The 25,831-nt window shown below is 57.2% G+C and overlaps 1 long non-coding RNA gene across 1 annotated transcript; it reads left to right on the top strand.

The window, feature by feature from the left end:
• Nucleotides 1–4,565: 4,565 nt before the first annotated feature.
• LOC131424217 (uncharacterized) lies at nt 4,566–6,397 on the top strand. Its single transcript, XR_009226897.1, has 2 exons — nt 4,566–4,772; nt 6,029–6,397. It is a non-coding gene; the product is annotated as an uncharacterized LOC131424217 (long non-coding RNA).
• Nucleotides 6,398–25,831: the final 19,434 nt, after the last annotated feature.

The raw sequence follows: 25,831 nt of genomic DNA, 5'->3' as shown, positions 1-25,831 counted from the left end.
ACCACACACCACACCACACACTACACACCACACACCACACCACACACACCACACACCACACCACACCACACACCACACCACACCACACACCACACACCACACAGCTGCAACACAATCACACTCCACACTCCACACACCACACACCACACCACACCACACACCACACCACAACACACACCACACCACACACCACACACCACACACCACACCACACACCACACCCCACACCACACACCACACACCACACACCACACCACACCACACACACCACACACCACACCACACCACACACCACACCACACCACACACACCACACAGCTGCAACACAATCACACTCCACACTCCACACACCACACACCACACCACACCACACACCACACCACAACACACACCACACCACACACCACACCACACACCACACACCACACCAAACACCACACCACACACCACACCACGACACACACCACACCCCACACCACACACCACACACCACACCCCACACCACACACCACACCACACCACACACCACACACCACACCACACCACACACCACACCACACACCACACACCCCACACCACACACCACACCACACCACACCCACACGCCACACACCACACTACACACCACACACCACACCACACCACACACCACACACCACACACCACACACCACACCACACACCACACACCACACCACACCACACACCACACGCCACACACCACACTACACACCACACACCACACCACACCACACACCACACCACACCACACCACACACACCACACAGCTGCAACACAATCACACTCCACACTCCACACACCACACACCACACCACACCACACCACACACCACACCACAACACACACCACACCACACACCACACCACACACCACACACCACACCAAACACCACACCACACACCACACCTCACACCACACACACCACACACCACACACCACACCACACACCACACCCCACACCACACACCACACACCACACCACACACCACACACCACACATCACACCACACCCCACACCACACACCACACCACACACCACACACCACACACCACACCACACCACACCACACACCACACCACACACCACACACCACACCACACACCACACCACACCACACCACACACCACACACCACACCATACCACACACCACACACCACACACCACACCATACCACACACCACACCACACACCACACCACACACCACACACCACACCACACCACACACCACACCACACACCACACCACACCACACACCACACCACACACCACACCACACACCACACCACCACACACCACACACCACACCACACACCACGCACCACACCACATACCACACCACCACACACCACACACCACACCACACACCACACACCACACCACACCACACACACCACACACCACACCACACCACACACCACACCACACCACACACCACACCACACCACACCACTCCACACTCCACACACCACACACCACACACCACACCACACACCACACCACCACACACCACACACCACACCACACACCACACACCACACCACACCACACACACCACACACCACACCACACCACACCACACACCACACCACACCACACCACTCCACACTCCACACACCACACACCACACACCACACCACACACCACACCACACCACACACCACACACCACACCACATACCACACCACACACCACACACCACACCACACACCACACACCACACCACACACCACACACCACACCACACCACACCACACAACACACACCACACACCACACACCACACCGCACACCATACACACCACAGCATACCACACACCACACATGTACATGCCACACACACCACACATACATGGGCATGTGCATGCACATGTGCATACACTCACACACCACACACTCATTTGCACATACTCACACCACATGTACATGTTATGCACCAGACACACACACAAACCACACATGCATGTGTATGCACACAGCACACATACAACACATAGCATACTCACACATGCCACACACACACCACACACCAGACCATACACACAACAAATACCACACACCACACATATCACACACACCATGCACATACCACACCACACATACATACACACCACACACCACACACACATACCACACACAAATACCACTCAAACACACACACACATGCACATGTGCACACACCACACACTTGTGTGTGCATACACACAGCACATGCACACGTTACACACCAGACACACACAAACCACACACACCACACATACTCTTGACACCACACACCACACATATCACACACATACACACCCTCCATGCACACGCCACACATGCATACCATACCACATGTACCACACACACACACACACACACACCACACAAACACACACACATGCACTTGGGCATACACACCACACACTCGTGTGCACATACACACTCACACATCACAATACATCACACTCCACATGCACACACTCCACATCACACACAAACCACACATGCACCCCCCCCCCACACACACACACACACTGTGGTGCTCGGAGCCTGGTGAGGCCTGAGGACTGCCGTCCGGGCCTGCGTGGCTAAGTCGGGTGCAGGCAGGTGACCAGGGGTATGTCAGCCCTGCTCCCGGGGTGACAGGGCGCGCCCCCCGCTCTGCCTCCCCTGGTGTGATCCCTCGGGCACTTTCTCCTCCAGCTCTGGCCTCCTCTCCTGGGCCGAGGGTGACAATGGCGGGTTAAGAGGCTCAGAGGACAGCCTCAGGCACCTGGTGGCCCTGTGGCTGCCGTCCCCCCCAGGTCGTGGGGTCAGCAAGGTCTCACGGGAAGCCACTGGGCCTGAAAGACCGGGTGACGCAGGACGGGGGAGGAGGGTGAGTGGCCGGCTGGCCCCGCCGTGCTGGCCAGGGGGTCTCAACCACGGGGCAGGGAGCCCGGGTCCAGAGGACGAGGGACCTCCCCACGGACCCGGGGCCTCCTCCCAGACAGTCTGGTGGGGACCCTGCGGCCTGCGCAGCCTCGGCCTCCCGGAGTGTAAATTCCACATTTGCATCGTGGCCTGCCCGGCCCCAGGGGCCGCTGACCTTTACAGCCGCTGCTCCTCCGCCTGCTCCCCAGGCCTCGGCTCAGCGGGGCTGGCCACGCCTGCCAGCCTTGGAGGCGGGCAGCCAGGGCAGGGGCTGTTGGGCAGTCCCCAGATTGTCCTCTCCTCCCTCGGCTCACTGTCCCCTGGCTGTCCCCTGACTCAGAATCAGCTGCCCACCTGCCGCAGGACTCCCTGTGCCCCCCACTGCGAGTCACTGCCTGACACATGACAGCTTGGGTCCCCAGATTAGCAGTGTCACCGAGACATCATCGCCCTTGGCTGCTGAGACGGCCCCCCAGGGACTCCCTGTCTGTGCTGAGTGGCAGCCGAGCTGAGCCCACGGAGCGTCTCTGGGCTCCCAGAGTGACAGGAGGAAACCTCTCCCCAGCCACCCAGGTCCCCAGAGGACTCTTGTCCCCAGCAGCTTGGTCAACCCACGGAGTGAGCAAATCCCCCCAAGATACATTTAAATGAAAATCTGTCTCTGGCCCCCGGGACATCAGGGTCCGTCTCTGACCCCAGGAGCTGGGACACCTGCCCCGGGGTCAAAGGGCAAGGACCATATATTCATTTTTGCAGTCACCCCCACAGGTGTCCTCTGGCCACATGCTGGGGAGCTTTGGAACGCGTCATGGATTGAACCACGTTCCCCGCAAAGGGTATGCGGAAGCCGGTGTCCCAGCACATCACGATGTGACCTTACTTGGAGATATGGCGTTGCAGATGTGACAGGTGAAGGTGCGGTCCTCCTGGGGTGGACTGGCCCTTCATCTCTTAGGTCCGTGTCTTCAAGAAGAGGGAAGACGGCCAGCGGCAGGAGGGCCCTGACACAGGACACCAGGTGACAACAGGCACAGAGACTGGAGCCCTGGACCTACAGGCCAGGGCTCACCCGGGACGGGAAGGGAGGAGTCTCCTGCAGGTCTTGGTGGGAGGGTGGCCCTGCAGACCCTGGATGTCAGGCTTCTGGCCTCCGGAGCTGTGAGGCAGCTCCCGGTTGCAGGTTTAAGGTGTCCAGTTTGCGGTTGGTCATTTGTTAGGGCAGCCCGAGGACTCGAGCGCGGAGCGAGTTAGGGTCCTGGAGCTGCTGGAGCTGGGGAGGTCGCGCCAGATGGAAGGAGGAGCAGGCAGGTTAACAGGGGCGTGCACAGCGACGGACGTCGGGCCGCCGTAGCTGGCCCTTATCATTGGTCACTACCTGTCTGGCTCTGGTTTTTTGCTGGTTTGTTTGTGGAGCCAGGGTCTTGCTATGTTGTCCAGGCTGACCTTGAACTTCAGGGCTCGGCAGATCCTCCCACTTCAGTCGCCCCAGTCCCGGGGACTGCAGGCCAGCGCCACCCCGCCGGGCACCTCGCCTCGTGGGTCTTGCTACATCCCCCTGGGCTGCCCGCTCCGGAGCTACTGTGCCCACTTCCCAGACCAGAAAACGGGGGCAGAGGCTGGTCGAAGGCGGGGAGGAGATCCAAACCCAGGCCACTGGACCAGGCGCCGCGCTCATAAGCGCTGCCCCAGGCAGAGGGCCAAGAGGGGAAGAGGATCTGGGGCCGGGACCCTTTAGAAGAAGAACCGGGTCCTTTCGCACACACCAGGCCACAGCCGTCCTCCTGCTCCGACCCGCGGGGGCTCCCGGGTCTGGTGCGCAGGGCTCTTCCCGCCCCTCAGCCAGCGCCCAGCGCAGGTGAGCAGCGAAGCCAGCCCACGGGAGTGGGGAAGGTCAGGGATTTGAAGTGAGGTGACCCGAGATCGAGTCCTGGTTCCGCTTCCCAGTGTGACTCCGGACCTGGTCCCTTCCCCTGGGACCTGGGCAGGAGAAGGGGCCCCTAGTTGCGAGGGGCTCCCAGCAGGGCTGTAGAAGGGTCCCCACCTGGACCCCCTCTGCCCGCACGGGACCAGGCAGCGCGCTGGCCCTGACCTGCTGGGGACCCGCGGCCTTTGCTCAGGGGTCCCCCGGGGATGCCTTCCCTCCTTCCAGAGTCATGCAGAAGCACCCCCCTCTGACCTGCCGTGGTCACCTGGTGGGGTGTCCCCAGGGCCTCTCCCAGGGAGGCTGGAGACTGGCCAATAGGAGGAGCCTGCCCTGGGCTCACTCTCTCCCTGGGCGGTCGGGGTGGAGGTGGCCCCCCCGGTGCCTGGCGCCCTGGCCCCCCCCCACCCCGGCCCTCCCTCACTGTCCCCACCGCAGTGGCTCCCCTCCCTGCCTCCCTCCCTGGCTGTCCCGTCGTCACCCTTCCCCCTACACAGTGCCAGCCTCCCAGGGGTGGAGGACAGGGCCGCCCCCCCAGCCCATGGGCGGATTCCATAGCTGTCTCCTGGAAGAGCGCGGGTGACAGGGTAATTAGCCGCCTGCCAGCTAGCCACCCCAGGAGCGGCTCTGCCCTGGAGGGTCGGTGACAACAGGAAGGCCGCTTGCACCCACTGTGGCCAATCTGCCTCCCTCAAGGGCTGCTGGGTGCCGGCAACTTGAGTGGACCCAACCTCCCGGTCCGTCCGGGGCCTGGTCAACCATGGAGCCGCACCACGTTGGGGGTGGTGGACGGAGTTGAGCCTGTGCCCTCAGAAGGCCTGGGTTCCAGTCCTGCCCTTGCTTTGCTGTGTGATCTTGGCAAGTCATTCGCCCTCTCTGAATATCTATCTCCAGGATGGCAGATGAGGTACTTAGAGCCCCCTCCGCTGTGTGGCTCTGCAGACTCTTGATTGCCCACCTGATTACTATTCCCTCCCTCTCTACTTGCTAACCATACTCTAGTTTTGTTCCAAAATGTCATGGCTCCCATCCCTGTTGATGGATCAGCTTCTTCACTTTCTGGCTGACCAGCGAAGCCTAAACAGAAGTTGTTGACCACTCAGGGTTCCAAGAGAGTCTTTGCTTTTTTAAATAAGGGGCTGACTGGGCTAGCAGATTCCTTTAGGTCTCAACCCCTCTTTATCTTGCAGGAATCTACATGTGATGCCTGGAGGTGCAGCAGCCATTACGGCACTACAAGATTGAAAGTCAACATCTAAAACGGGGGACATAGGAGGCTGGAAGACATCTGGACACCAGCGCTCCGGCCCTGGGACCCTCACCTCCAGATTCCTTGTTAGATGAGAAGACCCGAAGTGTTTAAGTCACAGTTTTCAGGTTTTCTTTGACAAATGCATTCCCTGTGACACCAATTGGAACCTGGTTGTGGATGTCCCCACTGCTCTAGGACACTTTAGGATGTTTGGAGCCTGTGACATGGTGACACTATTGAACACCTGTTGACTGACTAACCGGCTGGAGGATGAATGAATAATAAACATCAGGTTTCTACAAGCTCATGATGATGATCATCTTGTGTCCTGATTTCGATGACAGTGACCCTAGGTATCAGGGACATGCCGTCCTCTCTGTCTGAAGCACTATCTCATTTAGTCCTCACGGCGACACTGAGGTAGAAACCCGACTGTGCCCACTGTGCAGCGGAGGAAAACCGAGTCTCACAATGGCTCCCACAGCTCCTAGGAGGAGAGACGGGCGTTGGACCTGAGCGGGTGGCTCAGAGTCACCTTCCGACGCCCTCACCCACAGCTCCAGCTCCATCGTTGGTGTCTTGGCCAAGGGCAGTGTGGGAGGGCAGGTGTCCACTGAGTCTCCTGGTCACCCTGCTGGGCTGGGCTGGAGGAGCTGAGAGCTGGGCTTGGTGGGGGGAGCCGGGCTGCCAGAGGGGCCCAGCAGGGAGGGCGTCAGAGGGCCGTGGTCAGCCCGGCAGCGAGGACTCCGTCTCCAGGGCCCCAGGCCTCGGCTCTCAGGTCTTAGGGGACCACAAGGCACCGTCCACCGGAACCACTGCCCCTCGGAGTCCCCCGAGACACCTGCAGGGAGAAGGGAGCAAGCGGAGGAGGGGGTCAGCTGCTCCGAGCCCCCTCTGCGTGGCTCCCCCGGCTCAGCCAGCTTGGCCCGCGGCCCAGGGCCTCGTCTGGAGATGAAGAGGTGAGTGGGCAGCAGGCCCCTGCCCCTTCTGGCCTCTGCTCCAGGTGAGCCCCAAGAGGTGGGGGGCCCAGGGGCGGGCACCCCCCGACCCGACATGGAGGACGGGAGACTCAGACCAAAGGAAGAGAAGGAGAGGCCGAGCAAGAAGCAGGGAGAGTGTTCCGGAGACAGAACCGGCACGTGCAAAGGCCCGGTGAAGCACGAGGCCGGAGAGGGGCCACTCGGGCAGTGGGGCTGGGCCGAGGGCGGGAGGGACCCCAGGGATCGTTGCCTGAATGGAGGGTGCAGCAAGGGGGGCAGCGGCAGGGAGACTCAGGCTGTTCAAAGAAGGACCAGGCCCAGCTGGGCCTGGAGCCCGGTCCCTGAGGCTGGAGCTAGACCGCAGAGCTCCTGAGGAGCACCCGCCAGGCGAGGACGAACCCGCTGGGCAGGGCCACGTGCACAGGGGAAGATGCACCAGGCCCCAAGCCCAGTGCTGGCCACCGTCACACCACCCCCAACCCCTGCTGGGTGAGGGGGGGGTGGCCCAGGGGACCACGGCGCCTCTTCTCTCTTGCTCCGTCCTGGATGCACAAGGCGATGTGGGTCAGATGCCGTGGGGGGATTGAGGGCTCGGCCGCTGCTTCCTGGGACGGGGAGTGGAAGTGCTTCACTGAGGGCTGAGCTTAGGACCTTAAATGTCCCCCAGGCCCAGGGGCTACAGGCTCAGCCCAGCGGGCACTCTTGGGAGCTGGTGGAAACTTAGAGTTGAGGCCCAGTGGGAGGCCTGAGGCCATGGGGGTGCCCTTGACAGGCACAGGGGGGCTACGCCTTATCTCTCTCGTCTCAGCCACCAAGAGATAGCAGCTTGCCCCGCTCAGTGCTCTAGCCGTGACATATGGCCACCCCTGGCCCAAAAGCAAGGGGGCCAACTAACCAGGGGAACCATGAAACCTCCAAAACTGTGACCAAAACACACCTTTTTCTCTTGTGAGTTAATGATCTCAGGTATTTTGTTACAGTAACACAAAGCTGACTAACACATTGAAAAGACAAATGAATTAACTTGTCAACTCCTCCCCTGGGAGAACAGAGATGTGATCGATTTTTGCAAACCAGTGACTTTTCTCAGCAGAGTCAAATGTCCATTTTCTTGCTTTTCTTCATGTACCAAGTCTTGGTTCCAGAGATTCTTGTGAATTAATGCAATATCTACAATGATGCCCACAGCGGCTGAAGGACCTTTTGCAATGTTTAAACAGATCCTATTACTCTTATATTTGTATATATAAATTTAGATATAACATGCATAAAATGTGATGCTGATTCTTTATATCACCAACTACATGGGCACTGAACACTACAAATGCCGATAAGAATCTTGTCGAATAATTATAAGAATAGAATCTTGTTTCCCCAAATGGCAAACAAGATTCTATTACAGTTTCAGAGAAAAATAAAAATTTGGATTTCATTTCAAGTGATGATTTCAGACTGTTGTATTTATTAGAAAAGTGATGATTTCAAATACAAATCATTGATTATAATTTGTTTTTTTGCCTTCTCCTTTCAGCAAATGACTTTGAATGTTCTAGAAAGATCCCATTTTGGAAAAAAAAATGTTTGCAAGACTTTACATTTACTATGATGTATCTTTTTTTCATAAAAACCGTATTTCATTTCTTTCGTCTTTTGGCTCATCCTGTCACTGGAACACAAATTAATAATTTTGGTGAAACAAAAGCATGAATATCTTTATGGACTAAGACAATAATAATCTATGAATTATGTATGTCTTTATTTCACCCCTTGTCTAAACCCAGCCGGTGCATCCACAGAATACCCAAATACGAAAGAGTTCCAGCATATAAAAAACAGAGCTTCAGACGCACTTCTTCATTTTGCCACTATAAAGGTATATTCTTCAAGGCAAGAGGAGAGGACATACTTTATTTAACAGCTTGTTTGCTTGCTTTTTAAATATTTAAGTGCGTGGTATGTGGGTCTTCGCTTGTGCTTCTGTAGATCTCAGAGGCGACCTGGATTTAAAAAAAAAAAAAAGACAGTTTTACTGATACAGAAATTCACAAACCCTGAGCACTCTGCCCTGAGCTCCCGTCCACAGCACTTTTTATTTTATTTTATTTATTTATTTTTATTTTTTGGTACTGGGGATTGAACCGAGGGGTGCATAACCATGAAGCCACATCCCCAGCTCTTTTATTTATTTACTTATTTTTTTTTATTTTGAGACAATGTCTTAGAGAGTTGCTAAGGGTGGCCTTGAACTCGTGATCCTCCTGCCTCGGCCTCAGTCACTGGGGTTAGAGGTGGGTACTGCCACTCCTGGCTTCAGTGATTTTTGGGGTTTTGGGGGGGGTTGGGGGATTGAACCCAGGAGTGCTCAACCACTGAGCCACATCCCCAGCCCTTTTTGATATTTTATTTAGACACAGGGTCTCGCTAAGTTGCTGAGGCTGGCTTTGAACTCGCGATCCTCCTGCCTCCGCCTCCCAAACCGCTGGGGTTACAGGCGTGCGCCACCGCTCCCGGCTTTCAGTGGTTTTTAATGAATTCACAGAGTTTCCATCCTTCACCACTAATTCCCAAGCGGTTATATCACTTCTGAAAGAAACGGTCCCCATTGGCTGTCGGTCCCCTCTCCTGCCCACTGCAGTCCCTAGACACCACTAACCTTTCTATGAATTTGCCAGTTCTGGACATTCCATATAAACGGATTCATAAAATAGGTGTCCTTTGTGTCCAGCTCTTTCACTTACCATGTTTCCAAGTTTCACCCACGTGGTAGCGTGAGTCAGTACTCATTCCTCTTATTGCCAAATAATATCCATCACAAATATTCCATTAGATGGCTAGGCCCGTCATTCTTGAGTTGATGGACATTTTCCTTCTTTCTTTTACTATTATGAGAAATGCTCCTAGGACGATTCCTGCACAGTTTTTTTGTTTTTGTTTTTTTTTGGCGGGGGGGGGGGTGCATACATTTTCAATTCCCGTGGACACGCACCTAGGAGCAGATTTGCTGGGCTGGGCTTTATTCTTGAGGACCTGCCAGATTGTTTTCCAAAGTCATGGGACCACGTTGCAGGCGCACCAGCCGTGCACACGGGTTCCGGTGTCTCTGTGTCCTCGCCAGCACTTGTTATTGTCTGTGTTTTTCTGACCGCCCTCCCGCTGGGTGCTGAGGTCTGGGTTCACCTTTCCCTGGCGAAGGCCGAGATGAGGCCGAGAGCTTTCTTACGAGGACATTGGCCCTTTGTAAATCTTCTTCAGAGATGCCTGTTCAAGTCCTGGGTTCTTTTTCTAATTGAGTGACTCAGGTTGGGTTTAACACAGGGACAGGGCGGCAGCACAGAACTCGCGTGCTTGCTGTGACATTCTGTGACATTGGGGCCTGTGACGTTGGGACAGACACACACTTCCTCTGAGGCTTCACGGAGGCAGTCGGGCTGCCCGGACTCCTTCTCCCCTCCGTTACTGCACAGCTCCCGGGTCTCTGATAACCCTTCTCTGACCGCAGAGTGATCCCTGGCCCCGGGACAGTGGGCTGGAGCCAGCTGGTGGCTGTGGTCGAGAACTCGGGCTTGGACCCGCCTGCCTGGACCCTGCTTGGCTGCCCCCCGCCCCCCGCCTCGGCTGTGCACGCCTGGGCAGCCCACCTCCCAGCTCCCTGCTCTGTGCGAGGGAGTGACACCGTCCTTCCAGAGCCATCGGAGACCTGGCTGAGAAAGTACAGGTCTACTGCACCTGCGTGTGACCAGCACCCGGCACCTGGCCCCTGGGCACAGGACTCCCAGGGACAGACTCTCAACTCGCAGGACTTCCCGCGGATGGACGGTACTGGTTGGAGGAAGCCCTTGGGGTGTCCGGCTGACACTTGTCCTCCTGGGATTGCTTCTGAGGCCCCCCGTGGCACAGGGCAGAGTCCTGACCCAGACAACCCCTCCTGGGAGCCCTGTGGTCTGGGGCGGAGGCCTGGTTCCAACCTCCAGCCCCGATGGTCCACCCACGCCTTTCCTCCCTCCTCTGTGTCACCCGGGCCTCTGCCCTCCTTCCCAAGTGACATGTGACTCAGGGGATGTGAGAGGCAGCTGGAAAGTGACATAACACCCCTTAATTACCCCCCTGAACCCCAGCACTTAACATTAGCGGCAGAGGCTGGGCCCAGGGGCAGCCCTCCCTCCCCACCCAGAGCCGGGCTTCTCACCCTGCTGGGGCTGGGTCAGGTGGAGCCAGGGGCCCTGCCCCCAAGGGTGCAGCTGGCAGCTGGGGCTGTGAGTCATGGGGAGCAGAGTGGCACTTGCCCACCCCTGCCATGTTTTTTAATGTTGGGGAAGCCCGGGCGGGAGGGTTGGAGAAAGTGGTCAGAGTGTCAGGGGCACAGGCTCTGGAATGGGAGAGCTGCAAATGGTCAGCCTCCTGCTAACTGTGTGTCCTTAGGCAAGTGGCCAAACCTCTCTGGGCGTGTTTCCTCAGCTGAAAACACACACTTCCTAAGCACAGGGGCCACGGGATTTAAATGAGATGGTCCAGGTGAAGCAGGTGACACCAAGCCAGATGGACAGACCTCGTCATTGTCGAAGTGCCACACTTCAGCGTGTAGTGGGACCAGGTCCCCAGACTCATCCCTCATTGCACCGAGTCCCACACCTGCTTAACCCCCCTGCTTCTGTCCCAGAGGGGGACACTGAGGCAGGGGGAGCCTAATGCCAGACCCCAGGTCACCCGGCTAGTCCACAGTAGGACTGGGACTGGAGCCCCACCTCGGGCACCCGAGCTCTCGGAGGCCATGTGCTTCCTTGTGTGGCCTCCGTTGAGGCCCCACTTCTGATCCCCTCCAAGAGGCCGCCCCCTCCAGGAAGCCTTCCTGGCCGCCTCTAGCAGGGTCCCCCATATCCCCAGGGGCAGCTCCAGGGCAGGGTCTTCTGTGAGTCTTCCGGGACAGAGCCCGTGGGGATCACAGGTCCCTGTTCCTTATGGTGAGTAGGAGAAGGGGGACCCAGCAGGTGTGGACGGAAATGTAGGCTGGGGTGACCACTGGACCTGGAGGATAGGGGTCAGGAGGGGAGGCGTGTCTGGCCAGCTCTGCACCCAGGTGGGTGACGGTGGCTTCATCCCCAGGGGTGGCCTGGTCAGGAATGGAGGGCTCCGGGTCTGTGGGATCCATGGCCCTAACTCTGGGTGCCTGCTCCTCAGCTGTCACCTGCAGACAGGGACAGAAACGGCCAGCCTCCTGCACAGAGGGAGGGCGGAGTGAGGAGCCCAGAGGACCGGTCCCTGCCTGTTCCCTCCTGGTCAGTGGTCTCTGGTTCCCAGCCTGGGCCTCTCCTGCCACCTGGGCATCCACTCAGGTGTCCACCCCTTGGAGGACACTTCTAGAGGGACCCCTGGAGGGAGCCAGGGGTGACTTAGCCACATGCCCCCCCTTCCTGGTCATGCTGGAGCTCCCCCTCGGGGACCCGCAGGGGGGACCTGGGGCATCCCTGTCCTTCTACTACCCCCCCCCCAGGCCACCAACACAGACTGTCTTTGGGTCCTCATGCACACACTATCTCATTTAACCCTTCAAGGTGTGAGTGGGGAAGCCAGGACCAGGGGACCCTCCCAAGGACAGGGCCATCAGACCCAGTCTGTGATCAATGGAGGGCACCCCACCTGCCCCTCCCCAGCGGGCTGCCGGGACTCCAGGGCTCCACAGAGAGGGAGGCGGCCCTGGGGCGTGGGCTGAGGGCCAAGTCCTTCACTGGCCGGTCCCCACTGAGTGGCTCAGGGGCCCCAGCTTCTCTCTTGAAACCCCTCCCTCGGGTGGGGAGGAGCCTTCCGGTGGGCGGGGCATCTGCGCTCCGATCCCCCCAGGGCTGCTGGTCAGCGGGCCACACCCTGGGCAGCTGCTCTAGGGTCACCCACGCCCTCCTCACCTCTCCTCCCACCACCCCCCCCCCGTGCCGGGGAGCATCCCACCCTCACCCACCAGCAGCCAGATCCCAAGGGATGGCCGGGCACACCAGCCCCAGCACGGCGGGGAGGGGCGGGCATGACCCCTCCTGGCCACCCCGGCTCTCCCTCCACAGGCCACGCGGTCCACATGCCCAGGGCAGCACAGTTGCTCCTGAGCACACATCAGACTCACAGGCGGACCAGCCCGGGTCCCACGAGGAAGAGAGAAATGTGTCCCCGGCTCCTTGGATGCTCCCACCCGGGCCCCAGTGCGCGAGCCTTGAACAGATGCTCCCTCGTGACACAGGACACACGCAGAAGGTTGTTCCCGGAAAGGGCTCCAGGAAACCTCAGCCGAGGGCTGCCTCTCCGTTTCCACCTGAGCCAAGGGGAGGAGGGCCCTGTTATGGTGACGTCACAGCGGAGAGAAGACCACACAACCCTGGGCACTGGGAGAAGACAAAGGAGCCACCCAGGGATGTGGAAAGAGTTCGTTCCCCCCACCTGTCTCCCTCCATGCAGGCTCATGGCCCTGGGGACGGAGGAGTCACAGAGGACATGTCCCTGTGGCTGGGGGCCTGGCCCAGGGACCAAGCTCATCTGCACCAAAGATGGCACATTTCCAAACATCCTACCAAACTGCCTTCCTGGGAAGGAAATGCTGAAGGGCCGGGGGCAGGTCCAGGGTAGAGCACCCGCCCAGCACGCTCGGGCCCTGGTCCCGCCCACAAACAAGAAAATAAAAGAAGGCTCTGGAAAGTTCCCTGAGTTTGGGTTGCTTTTGGAATGAAATTGCATCTGCCTGTGGCTGCTTAGGGGATGTAAGTGCCCCCTGGAGTTTTTCTCTTTTTGCCTAATTCATGCATTTATTTCAAAGGCAGAACAAGTGTGCACAGAGGGCTCTTGAGAGATTCCTTCCCAACCTGCATGGAGACAGCAAAAAACAAAGAAACTGTGGCAAGCACTGTGGAAGCTGAATCTTCCCCGAGGTAAACAACACTTGGAGGTATCCGGTCCAGGGTTGGTGTGGCAGCTCCACAAACAGGCATCCAGATTTCTGGTTGTTTGCTTATCCTTAACACGTGCCTTCTACCTTGGGATCCAATGGGGCTGCTCCAGCTCCGGCACTCACAGGTATATTCCAGCCAACAGAAAGGAAAAAGAGACAAAAAGAGTATAATTCCTTGCCTCTGAGAAAAAAAAAAAAAACTTCTTGTACTCCACGGAAGAACTTACTCAGTCGACTATGCATGACTGTAGGGGATTCTGGGAGACGTAGTCTTCGTTTCAGGAAGTTTCGGGCCCAGCTAAAACCAGGGGTTCTATGGCCAAGAAGACAGAAGAACAGATGTTGGAGAACAGTTGGCAGTCGCTGGCCTGTCATATCCTCAGCTCCCCTGGGGACGGTTGGCTGTGTCCTTTCTTGGCACCAGGCCCCCGCGGCTTTGGATTGCTTGTTCTTTGTTCTTCTGGGTTATTTGTTCTGTGTGTCACTCCTGATTCTCCAGCACAAAACCAGAGTTGCCTGAAAAGCAAGACTCGGGGCCCAGAACCGAGCCTTCACTTGGTCACTCAGAGCCCTTGGCCACGGGGTCTCCTCTCCTGCCGCAGCCCTGCAGCCTCTACCTGCCACTCGGGGTCGCCTGCTCAGTCCATCCCTCGCTCCCTCTGCCCCAATGCCCCTCCTGGGCTGCGCCGGGCTCGCCCTCTCTCCTGCCCTCCCTTGGGCTTCCGGAGCCTTCCGTCATCTCTATTTATAGTTCAAGTCAGGTGCCCCTGGACATGCGGCCGGCAGGGAAGGGCCTCGCCTGGGAGAGCAGGTTCTGCCACCTGCCTGGGGGAGGGCCTGGGGGAGGGCCGGGGTTTCCAGGGCTGCTCCTCTGGCCTCATGTCCCCCTCACTGTGTCCATCCACGGGGGAGACGGCCCCCAGGCAGGGGCAGCTGCATCCCATGCACCCAGTCTTGCTGTGTGCCCCGTGGCCAGGAGGTGCCCAGCTCTGGGCCTGACCCTGACCCTGGTCCTGCTCATGGGTGCGTGTTGGCCTGCGTACCGCGTCGGGTGGTGGAGAGGGGACTGAGCAGGGCTGGGGACGGAGGAAGGCCCCCGGTGGCAGGGCTGGGTGGCCACGTGGGAGCTGGCTGGGCGGCCAGGAGCCTGGGCACTCGGCTTCCCTCTGCTTCCACCCAAGTGCAGACACGCACCAATGGGGGGGGGGGCAGCGGCCCCTCCAGGAAGCCCAGCGTGGGGAGCGGAAAGGCCATGTCCCCACGCTCAGAGTCCCCCTTCTCCCCTCACCCAACCAGCTCCTCCCGGTCGGCTCCACCCGGGATCAAATCAGAATACCCAGGGGTCCTCGGGCTGACCCCCGCCAGCCCATCACGGCCTCTGCGACTCCGATCCCAGAGGCCTCCATCCACCAGGCTCCAGACGTCCCCAGCCCCACCCCTCCAACGGGCTGACAAATCTGGATTGGGGGCCAGGGGACCTGGGATCTCGAGTCAGACCCGAGCCCCGACCCACCCCCACTTACACACCCATTTTCAAAGGCACAGATGCGGATGCCAGGGACACGCGCCTGCTGTCTGCTGGGTGTTCCCCCGTCCCTTTTATAAGCCCCCACGCCCAGCCCTGACTACCTGGACCCAGCCCTTGACCCTTGAGCGACTGTAGGAACACCCTGTGCAAGGCTCAGCCCTATTGTCACCGCTGAGGTTGTAGGCCTAGTGACCAGACCTTTCTGTCTGGCATGGGCCACGTGACAGCGGAGCTCTGGTCCTCTGCCCTGAGCCTCGCCTGAACTCTTCAGCATTCAGAATCAGATGGACCTGGCTGTGTGACCTCAAGCAAGTTACTAGCCCTCTCTGAGCTTCAGTCTGACACATGGTGCTCCCAAGAGGCCTGAGAAAGGGACTTATTGTCCCCCATCTCTGTAGGTTTTAGATCCCACTCTCCCTCCCTCCCTCTTGGAAGGTAAGGGGGTAAGTACCTCTGTGGGGGTGAGGTGGGAGAGAAGAGGACCACTGCATTCTGTACCTCACTTCAGCAGCTGTGGCCCCAGGGCCACCCAGCTCAGAGACCCTCAAGACCCTCAAGGGTGCGGGTGTCATCCAGGAGACTCAGTCTGGGGCGCCTCCTAGTGGCCGCCAAGGGCACGTCTAGTCCAGACTCTAACTGGTGGCTCTCAGCCTGAAGATGAGGTCCAGGACTGACCCCATCACCACCAGGAGTGGCAGGCGTCATCTCCTTCAGTGAATCTCAGGTTCCTCATCTAGTAGAGGTCATGACAACCACAGTGACACTTCCACGCGGTGGCCCAGGAGGCCTGCCTTGCACACGGTGGTGCTTCCGAGTCCAGAGGAGCAGGGACTCCTCTGAGGGCTGCCCTGAGTGGTGAGCGATGGGGTGAAGAGCCAGGGGGTCGGGCCCTGCCCTGAGCTCTCTCCACAGTGGACGGTGACCTCAGCTCTCCAGGCCGCCTCATTCCTCCAGGGGGCTCTGGGCATCTGCAGATGTCCTAGCACCCAGGACCCTGCTGACCCGGGAGGAGGCTCATGACCACATCGAGTTAACCTCCGCCAACAGTCCTGGCTGTGACCGCCTTGCCAGCATTTGCAGGGATGTCTCTGTCCCCATCTTCCTGGAGGACACAGTCTTGCATGAGCCTCTTGGGTGGTGTGACCTGGGTCCGCGAGCCTAGGGACAGGGTCCTCGGCGGGAGCCAGGGCTGGCTTGCTGGGCCAGGGCCCCCCCCCCCCGTGCTTCTGTTCCAGGAGAAGTGCCACGGGGTGTGCAGGTGGGGGAGCCCCCAGGCCCTGGATTGATTTGCTCTCTGCTGGTGGTAAGGGCCCTCCTGACGTGCAGGCTGGGTGGGGCAGCAGCTCAGGGTTGCTCCATGGCGGTGGGGCAGGTGCACCCCGGGGACGTCCACAACACAGTGGGTTGTGAGTGTTCATGGGGGGGCTGGGGTGGGGGCTGGCGGAACTGTGGGGCTGAGCTCTCCCAGCTGCCTCTGCCTGGGTGCCTCTGGCTGAGGCCCTGGAACCTCCTCTCACATCCCAGGAAGGCCCTGGGCCTCGGTGGTCCAGCGGACACGCCTGCCCACCCTGCCCCTGCCCACCTATTAAGGAGCACCTGTGGGCTGGGGGCGTGGCTTGGTGGGGGGGAGCCTGCCGAAGCCCACCCCAGGCCCCGGAGGTGGGAGTGGCCCCTGAGGAACGAGCTGTCCTCCTCCTGTCACCTTCCCCAGGGCCCTCACCGAGGAGGCAGGTGAGGGAGCGAGGACGAGGGTCTGAAGCTGGTGACTGATGCCAGACCTGGGCAGGACTGGTGGCTCCAGGAGCAGAAGGTGGAGCCCGCAGGCGGTTAGCCCCAGCCCCATCACCAGCCCCTGCCCCTGCCAAAGCCCCTGCCCTATCCCCTGCCCAGCCCCATCACCAGCTCCTGCCCCATCCCCATCCCCTGCCCAACCCCAGCCCCTGTCCCATCACCAGTCCCTGCCCCTGCCCTGCCCCAGCCCTTGCCCCTGCAGAGCAGACCCGACCTTCGCCAGCTCCCCCACCCCCACCTTCCCACCCCCATCTTTGCTCTTCTCCCAACTCAGCCATCCCCTCCCTGAGGGGGGGGACCGACCCTTGGCTTTGTCCCCAGCCCCACCTCCTCGTGCCTTCCCCCCACTCTCCCCACCCCCAGCCCCTCTTCCAAGGCCCCGCCCAAGGGCTCTTTCTCTGAAAAGCTCCCCCACGTGCCCCACCCACGGGATCAAGCCGCGCTCCGAGCTCCCGGCCCGGCTGGACCTCTGCCACCAACCCCAGGGCTCGCGTTAATGCTCCGCGCACGACGCCAACCCTGACTCCACGCTGCTGAGAAGGTTGCACTTTTCTTCTATTTTGTATCAAGGGAACAGAGGGAGGCCGCCAACGGTCTTAATGGAGCTGTGCGATAGGATCGGATCTGAGCTTCACAATTCAGGGGCAGCCCTGTGCGGGGAGGCAGGGAGCGTCCAGAGATGGGAGAGATGCCTGGAGCGCGGCCTCCCCACAACGGTGGTCTCCGAGCTGGCCACGGAGCGGAATCCCTGAGGAGACGTAAAATAGATTCCTCCGATGCACTTTAATAGGATCTCAGGGGTCAGGGGCGGACTTTAATGGGATGGAATCTGGGGCCTCTCATGGACTAGGCCACTGCTCCACCACTGAGCTACATCCCCAGCCCTTTCTTAATTTATGTTTTGAGACAGGGCCTCACTAAGTTGCCCAAGCTGGCCTCAAACTTGCCATCCTCCTGACTTCGCCTCCAAAGTAGCTAGGATTAGAGGTGTGCACCACTACACCTGCAGAGCTGAAATTTAAAAAAAAAAATACATAGCATAAAATTTATCATTTTAACTATACACATAGGATATTAAGTATATTCACATAGTTGTGAATCTCCAGAACTTGTTCATTTTTCATCTGGAACTTTCCACCTATTAAACAATAATTTTCTAGTCTTCCTCCCCCATCCCCAACATCCCCATCACACCTCTGTTTCTATTAATTTAATCTCTTTAGAGAGAATCCTGCAGTTTGTCATTTCATAACTCAGAGTGTGTGTGTGTGTGTGTGTGTGTGTGTGTAAATCCTCATGTGGCTCTGAGGCAGCTGGTTGTGGCCAGGAGTTTAGGAACCCCCGTCCAAGTCACTCAGGCCAGAGATGCCCTCTCCATCTCTTTTCGCCCTTTGGAGCAAACTCAGAGCCCAGTCCCCTGAACCTGGAGCAGGGACTCTCTTAGCCCTCTGGGGTGACTCTTCTCCCAGACGGGCCCAGCGCCTACTGAGTCAGACCAGGTTGGAACCCCACATCCCAAATCATGGTTAGTCTGATGACCTGCATTTGTAGAGTGTTTCAAGGCTGCCTACGGCGCGTGGGCCTGCATCCCCCAGAGCCGATTAGAGGAGCCCTCTGAGGTCCCAGCCCTCACTGTGGAACCACGATCAGCACGTAGCAATGCCTCCGGGACTGGCAGGTGGGCGTAGCGATGCTGGGAGCACAGCTTTAGGTTAACAGGGTGGGGCCCTGGGAGAGGGGAGGCCGGGCCTCTAGCAGGGATAGCTGAGAGGATGGGAGGTGGTGCGGGCGGAAGCGGCCTGCTTCTGTCTCTCCGGGCCACTGCCTTTGAGTACAGCCGGCCCCACACCCCTGGACCTCCATCACCTGCCTGTGGTTGGCCCTCCAGGCCTCAGGTACCAATCTCCAGGGTGGCCTTGCTGTGGGGACATGGCCCTGCCTTTGCCTGCTTGGTCACAGACCCCTCCAGCAGGGCACTGGGTCTCAGGAGGTGCCACCAACCCCATCTGGTTGTACTTGAGCACTTAGGAAGTGCCAGCCGGCTCCAGGTCACTCAGTCCTCACAGGAGGACCTCAGGAGGAGGCCACAGGGATCATCCCCATTTGATAGGGAGGACAAGGCCCAGAAAGGTAAGTACCTGGCCCAAGCTCCCTTCAGCAGGAAGCGCCAGGCTGGGCTTTGGATTCCAGGTGGTCCTCTGGGTCTGAGTTCTTCACAGAGTGCCTCTGTCCTTGCTGATGGTCACAGAGGAGGACCCTGGAGCTCAGCTTCCTAACGAGCCCCCAGTCATGTGGCTGTCGGGTGCTAGACTCGGCTGTGAGCTCAGGACTGGCACCTCCACACCCCAAATCCTTAAGCTGCTCAACCTGGGTGGTTTTTTTTTAACCCATATGACGGATATGGGTGCTGAGCAAGTCAGCCTGAGTCTGAGACCCTCCCAGGGCTGACCTGTCCACCTGTCCAGCCCTCTCCACTCGTCATCTCGGCTCCAGCCAGCGCTGATGAGCCAGAGTCCTGGGAGCCACAGCTGCAGCCCAGAATGCTCAGGGAGCTCAGCGCCGCGGGGAGAAATGGAATCTGGCATCTCCAGGTCCCGCGACTCTCGGAGCCCATCGGGGTAGCAGATGGCACACCTGGGCACGGGAGGTGGCCAAGGGCAGCAGCTGTTGGTAGATCAGGAGGTGGCGGGAATGGAAACTGACGTTGTGGATAAGCTGCTTACCCCCATCCCCAGGCACCACTGGGTGTCCATCACGCCTGGGAGGGAGGCTGGGCCAGGGCAGGGGAGCAGGCTACAGAGGATGGTCCTGGCCAGTGGCAAAAGGAGGGCAGCACCTTCCAACTGGCTCCCCACACGGGCAGCTCCACCCTCTCCGGCTGGCTCTGCGACTGTGGGTGAGCGCTTCACCCCGGGCTTCCTTCCGCTCCTCGCCTTTCCCAGGGATGGTGATAGCGCCTCTGGCAATCCCGAGAGCCCCCAGGGCGTTAGCAGACCCGAGCTGGCCAGTGCCCAGCGGGCCTCACGGTGTGGGTTGCATGAGTCTAAGAGAGCAGTTTACGCATGGCTCCTGTGAGGCACAGGTGAATTACACACACACACACACACACACACACACACGTGGTGCTCAGTGTGCAGCAAGCTCACTGTCAGTAATAGGTATTGTTATTAGGAACTGGGGCAGCTCTGGAGTATGCAGGGCACGTTGTTGGGCTGCACTTTGGACTCCCTGGACTCACCTGGTCTGGGTTCATCCTGGGCCCTGGGATTTCTAAAGCTCATCTCGAAGAACTTCAAGATGGAGGAAGGAGAGCATTAAACCCAGAGCGGGGCCCTTCTGAGCAAGGCCGCTCAGGTTGCTGCCCATGAGGTTCCATTAGGAGATGGGACACCGAGGTCCAATAACGGGCTCAGCAGCCTGTCCTCGGGACCGACGCCTGTTCATCCAACACTGGCGCTGGGTGGAGGCTTCCCCATCCCCCCTCGTGTCCAGATCATTCCATCAGAAACCTTGTCTCCTAGGAGCTCCTGACAGCCGCTTCTCATTAGTACACTCATTTGTCCAGCACGAGAGAACAGATTCCCTGAGTGTTGGGGTGAATGGCTCTTTGAAATCACCCCATGTCCACCCCAAGAGAGCCAGGCGCTGGCCAAGGACACACAGGCCCCAGCAGGGGGGCAGGGTGAAGGTGCAGCCTCTGATGCCCAGAGCTCGGGGGCAGGAAGGTGTGCAGAGGGGAAGGTGTGGAAGGCGTGTGTTGGCCTGGGCTGTCCCTCGGGTGGGGACAGGGACGTTTCTGTTCTCTTGGCTTCTCTGGTGTTTTCTGCAGTGGCAGAAATTGCTTTTGTAATAGCAGAAAGAAAAAAAAAACTATAAATGAGCCTCTATTTAAGAAAAAGCACAGCGTTCTCATAGGAACGAAGACAAGCCCCTGATGCAGAGTATATTCAAGGAAGAAAATAAAAAAACACAGAGATGGTGAGATTAGAGCAATTGATCTTGTGCTTTCTCACCACTCCCCCCCTCCACGAGAGCTGGCTGGAGGGACTCGGAGGATCAAGTGCTGTCAGGGTCCAGGTGGGGATGCAGGGTGTGTGTGTGTGTGTGCGTGTGTGTGTGTGTGTGTGTGTGTGAGTGACTGAGAGTGTGAGGTGGGAAGACAACAGCTGGTCCCCCCAGAAGCTGGACCAAGACTCCCACAGGGATGCTCATGGCCGTGGAGTGGCCCAGAAAACACAAGGGCTTTGGAACCAGGCACAACTGGGTTGGAGTTCCAGCCCCACCACACCCCTGTCACTTCATCTTCCCCAAGCAGTGGTTCCTCCATTTATAAAATGGAGAAAACGATGTCTGGTTCACAGGGTTGTAGCTGCAAGGATTCAAGGACAGGAGCTGGCAGGAAGCACCAGCAAGCACATAGTAGGTGCTCAGCCAGTGCAGAACGCTTCTCCCCCACATGCAGAATGGACTTGACGGCTCAGAGGTTGGGCCCGCTGTGATCTGTAACCTGACTCCAAGAGATGGCAGGGATGACCGACAGCATCCATGCACCCCCGTATCCACCAGTCACCTGCTGGCCCCGTGCTCAGGCTGCGGGTGAGCTGCTGCCCGCGGAGCCCTCGGTGGGGCCTTGGAGAAGCCATTCGGCGGAGCATGGAGACCCCTAGTGGCCATACTGGGGACTGCACCTTTTGTCCCAAACCTTCCAGAGACCCTTCCTTCCCAAGCTCTGCACACACTTCTTGAGAGTGCCTGGGCTTAGGCTTTGTCTTGTGAACATAGAGAGGAGGTGGTTTTCAGTCCCCAGAAGACCACCAGCAGGAAAGCTGCAGAGGCTGGACCACTCATTCCTTCTTCGAATTCCTACATGCATTCATATAGAAAAGAGTTCAAGGTTCAATCGGGGACATCCCGTGTCTCACTCTCCATGTAGGGCCTGTGAGAGTGAGACCCTGCAGTGTGCCTGCAATGAGCAAGAGTTCAGATATTCGTGTGATTATTAAAAGCATGACAGGGAGACAGATGGGCCGTAGATCTCATTCTCTAGCTCTTCTCTGAGCATGTGGGAAACTGCCAGATGCGTGCTTAATGTCGGTTCTCATGATGTGCAGGTACTGGGAGAAGCCCTTTGCAGAAAACATCTCATCCAGTCCTTGAAGGACAGTGCTGTGAGCCTGGGTGAGGGCTGAAGCTCGGGAGGCTTGGGTAACATGGCCATAGCGGTCATCAGGATTTGAAACCAGGACCCTGGCTCACAACTCACCAAGCAACTTATCTCTCTGGGCCTCAGCGTCCTTCTTGGTCAAGCTAGATGTTTTGATTTGTTTGTTTGCTGTTGCTATTGAAGCCATGTGGGCATTGGGTCCCCGCCTCGGCTGTACTTTGGACTCCCTGGATTCACCTGGTCTTGGGTACATCCTGGCTCTGGGATTTCTAAAGCCTCCCAGGGGTTCTAATGAATAATGGGGTTGAGAAGGACCTTGCAGGCTACAGTCCAGGGATTCAACTTTATTCTGGGAGGTTCTAAACCTGCGGAGGCCCCCCTCTGCCGGGTCTTCTCAATTGCCTTTTATTATTTTTTGTTAGATGAAATCCACCTCTTTGAAGAATACAATTCATTGGAGCTTAGCACATTCGCAAGGCTGGACAATGATCATCATCAGATTGCAAAACCATTTCATCACCCCCAAAAGAAACCCTGTACCTATTAGTAGTCCCTCCCATCCCAGCTCCCTAATCTGCTTTGTGTGTTAGGGATTTGCCTGTTGCAGGCATTCATAGGAACAGAATCATATGCTCTGTGGCCTTCTGGGTCCAGCTTCTTTTATTTAGCACGTTTTCAAACTCCATCCACACTGTAGCATGTACAGTGAGTGCATCATTCCTATTTATGCAGAATAACCTTCCACTGTATGGCTACAGCGCATTTAAGCCCATGAGGGTTTTTGTTTGTTTGTTTTTGATATAAGGTCTCATTATGTTGCTCAGGCTGGCTTTGATCTTGTGATCCTCCTGCCTCAGCCTCCTGAGTGGCTGGGATTATGGTGTGTGCCACCACGCCCAGCAATGGCAGATGGTTTTAAGGCCCTGAGTCCCTGGGTCGGGAGAGGCGATTGGACTGACCTAAGAGGGGGACAGAGAGAGGCATCGGGAAGGAATCATCAGGAAGGTGATGCAGGAAGGAATCATCAAGGAACCGGTGTGAACATAGCTGTATGCACGGAGCTGAGTCACCATGGCCTGGCCCAAACAATGAACACCCAGAGATTACCTAAAGGTCCGACAGTGCGGACGTAATAACGTGCTGTGACGTAATGAACCACGGCGTGGCGCTCCAGAGGAGCCCGCGGAGTCACGAAGGGCCCACGGTGCTTCCTGGCCAAGCCCTGTTCGTGCATTTCCCAAGTGCTGACTCACCTTCCTGCACAACACCCTGCAGGAAGGTGCTTTTATGATTCCCTCTGTGCAACGTGGAGACAGAAGCAGCGAGCAGCTCAGGAACTGCCCCACATTTCCAAGGAAGAAAGCCTCAGAGCCGAGATGTACAGCGGGGTCCCTTGCTCAGTCTCTCTGCCATACCTCCTCTCCCGGGGTAGGAAAAAATATTTACTGACACGAGAAATTGTTCACAAAATATTGGTTGAGTGAATAAATCAGGTTACGGAACAGTGTGCAGAGCATGAATCAAGTCTTGGAGGAAACACACCAGATTGCAAATGGAGGCGATCTCTGCACATTCCGATTATGAGTAATTTCTACTTTCTGCTTTGTGAATGTATTTTCCCAATATTCTATGAGGAATATGACTTGTTTTCATGGGGAAAAAAAGAAAAGCATTTCATTTGGATTCCTAGAAAAAAAAACAAACAACTTTCCTATGTGGCTGGGGGGAGGATTCAATGTGGAGGGTAATTTTGTTGTTATTTATCAACGTTGCAAATACATTTACCCTTTGACTCAGCAGTACTGAGTCCAGATTTTATTCCCACGGGTAGAGCTGTACATGGATGAGGTTACAAGATCAAAAGGCTGGAAGCAACCTAAGCATGGAATTTACAGGGGTTGGATTAAATAAACTGAGGAGTACTACACAGTTGTAAAAAAGAACAAGGAGGCTTTCTGTGCTGACAAAGAAAGAGCACTGGGGTTTCAATTAAAAAAAAAAAAAAGGAAAGATACAGAGCAGTGTGCTTATAATGTGTAGGAAAGATGGAGGTGTCTTAGTTCAAGATGCTGTAACAGAATACCGTGAATTGGGTGGCTTAGAAAGAACAGAAATTTATCTCTCACAGTTCTGGAAGTTGGAAGTCCTGGATCGGGTGCCAGCATGGTCAGGCTCAGGGGAGGGGGTTCTTCGGAGTCAAACTGCCAATTTCCCATTGTATGCTCGCTCACACAGGGCCAAGAAGGCTGGAGAGCTCTCCCCGGGTTCCTTTTACAAGGGCACTAATACGGTTTGTGAGGCTCCACCCTCCTGGCCTAATCACCTCCCCAGGCCCCGCCCCCTACTCACCTTTCGTTGGTGGAGAGGATTTGACGTTTGCATTTGGGGAATGCAAACATCCAGCTCGGTGAGGGAGGGGGCAGACAGGTCCCATGTATCTGCTCGTACTTTATCACAGGGGTGCCGGAAGGCAGGGTCCTTGTCAAAATACTTGACAGGCGGCCCAGAGAAGACCGCAGCTGGCGTGTGTGGGCACTAGGAAGGAATCTCCACTGACAAAGGAAGGGGTCACCCACAGAAATGGGAAACTGGGGCTTCTCAGCCCCAGCCTTTATAATGCTGTTTTGACGTTTAGGTCAGGGGACAGTACCGTCTGTTTCCAAAATAATCAACATTTAAAAAAAAAAAACACCGCATGCCCGGCCACTGTGGGGCATACCTATAATCCCAGCAGTTTAGGAGGCTGAGGCAGGAGGATCATGAGTTCAAAGCCAGCCTCCACATCTTAGTGAGCCCTAAGCAACTTAGCAAAACCCTGTCTCAAAATAAAAAATAAAAAGGCCCGGGATATGGCTCAGTGATGAAGCACCTCCGGACTCAACCCCTAGCACCAATAATATAAAAATAAAATAAAAAATAAAACCCCACAACTTCAACTCCCCCATCATGGAGGTGTGGGGAGGCTTGGAAGAGGAGAGGGCTTGGAGGACTAGGGTGAGCCCTGAGGATTCGACACCACTTTGGGGTGGCACCTGTCATTGTGTGTGTTTGCAGCTCCAGGTCAGGAGGGAAGCCCTGGAGCTCTTCCGGGGTCTTAACCCCCGTTACACTGGCTCAGGTATGCAGAGACCTAGGTGAGGGACCAGGCTGCTTCTCTCCTCTTCAGAGATTCCACAAGCTTTCCTTTGGGGGCAAAGATGCCAGGGTTTCCTCGACATCCTTGGCTCAGCCCAGGCATGGGCACATAGTAGGCCCTTAGCGTGCTTTTGTTTAATGGCTGCCCCACCTGCCCGGCTGCTTCACCCTTCGGGTGGTAAGCCTCTTACCCACACAAATCTGCCCTGGTGTTAAGC

Source organism: Marmota monax, unplaced genomic scaffold (genome assembly GCF_021218885.2).
Source record: "Marmota monax isolate L192 unplaced genomic scaffold, Marmota_monax_Labrador192_F-V1.1 WCK01_AAM20220418_F8-fsc00038, whole genome shotgun sequence".
Lineage (NCBI taxonomy): Eukaryota > Metazoa > Chordata > Mammalia > Rodentia > Sciuridae > Marmota > Marmota monax.
Note: the sequence above shows the minus strand (reverse complement) of the source record. Positions and strands in the feature narration are given on the sequence as shown.